The 1,903-nt window shown below is 41.0% G+C and overlaps 1 pseudogene; it reads right to left on the reverse strand.

The window, feature by feature from the left end:
• Window positions 1–284: 284 nt before the first annotated feature.
• Window positions 285–1,237, reverse strand: LOC121052972 (annotated as a pseudogene).
• Window positions 1,238–1,903: the final 666 nt, after the last annotated feature.

A 1,903-nucleotide genomic window follows, 5' to 3' on the forward strand; every position in this document is an offset into this window, starting at 1 on the left:
GAGATGTCAAATTTAAATATTATTTTAATATATATAATTCTATTTGTGTTGCTTAACCAATTGCAGAAACGCATCAGCACGGTTGCTTTGTTACATGTTTGGTCTGCAAGTCTGTAAGTGCTGCTGCTGCAATGAGATTCAAATTACATGAGAGTGATTCAGCTCAGAAACATCTTTATCATCTTATCAACAAAAACATTCATCAAGTATACAACACAAGAGATACGTAGACCACTCTACAAATAAATCATCTTACTTACTCCAAATATGAAGTTAAACATGGAAAAGGAACGCAACTTAAAGAGACACCAATTATAGAATTTTATGACAACAACAAGTCATACTTGCATCAATCCAGAGAATACGAACATGTGGAGCCGAGCTCAATTGGAGGTGGCCAAAATATTTGGGAATCGCCTGGGGAAGATCTCAACTTCTGAATAATATGGTCCTCTAAGTAGAACATGAAACTCTCTGGTCTAGTTACTTCTCTAAGAGCAAGATTAACGTTGTTTTCATCTGAGAAGTAAATGCAATTCCCTCTGCACCCAGCCAATTCTTGGGCCGAAACAGAGAAACAGCAATCCATAGCCAAGAAAAACGCTCGATCACCCAAGCTCTTCACTTCAACCCATCTGCCCAACTCTCCATTCAACAGTTCCAACTTGCAAACCTTAAAATCAACTACCTTGAGTTCACCAGACTGATATCTTTGGTGTCTTCCATGATGCCAACGGACAAATAAAGAAAAATCTAACTCAACACCAGCCCCTTCTTGCTTATTTTGTTCTTGATCAAAATACATATCGACCACATAAAGCTCTCCACAAGACTCTACCAAATGCTTCCTCCACCAAAACCAATCACTTTCGACGAAATCTTCACTATCACTTCTGAAGACACATCAATCGTAAAAACATAACCCAAGCTATCCACTACATATGGCTGACCCTTATAAACAATAACATCATCAAAAACAAAACCTCCATTACTAAACCATGTAAGTTTCTCATTTCCACTTTTAGCAAAACCCAAATTTCCCTTATCAGAGATAACCAGAATAGCACAATCAACAATCTCAGCAGGCATTAAAATCACTTTCTTTAAACCACAAACAGAACTAGAGCCAAGGATGTATCTCAGAAAATACGACTTCCCTAATTTGATCATTTTAAACTCCAACAAATTGAAACATTTAGGAGACGACGACGGGCCATTTGTGTACCTGATTCGCCTGGAGGTGATCGGATTCTGAAGAAGAATTATGTCGCACTCTTCGACCTTGACCAACCAACATCCAGACGACGGCGGCGCCAGTGATGACGTGGAGGGGCTCTGTAGGAGGTAGACGGTGTTTTGGGAGAGGAAGGAGGTGGGTCCATCGGAGAATGGGAGAGGGAATTTCGGAGGAAGTCAAGGGTGGAAGCGAGGCACAAGAACGCCATGAATGACAAACGCTGCGGAATTGGAGAGACTGGATGCACAGTTCAAGCTTTTCTCCTATCAGCGGCCAGAGCTCGACTGGAAGATTGGACCAGTCGACGGTGATATCCATTGTTGACGTGGCCTCGTGACTTGGGAGGTATCCATTTGATCCATGTTCTTGATATTCAAGAAGAGAGACGAAATTTGCAGAGAGGAAAAGTGTTTCTTTCTCTGAGATTTTGAAGTTCTGGGTGAGATGAAGGAAGAAAGACGCGAGAAGGAAAGAGAGAGACCACTGAGAAACAATAAAAAAAAATAAAAGACAGAAAGAGAGGAAGCTGTCAAATTTGACAGAAGAAAGACTTATGTCAAATCCACGTGGAAAGGACATATCTGTTGGAGAACAGTTTGGGCTGTCAAAAGTAATCGTTGGGCTTCCACATGGCAAATGACCCATCGGTTGGAGATGGTCTAAATG

Source organism: Rosa chinensis, chromosome 4, assembly GCF_002994745.2.
Source record: "Rosa chinensis cultivar Old Blush chromosome 4, RchiOBHm-V2, whole genome shotgun sequence".
NCBI classification, from domain to species: Eukaryota; Viridiplantae; Streptophyta; class Magnoliopsida; order Rosales; family Rosaceae; genus Rosa; species Rosa chinensis.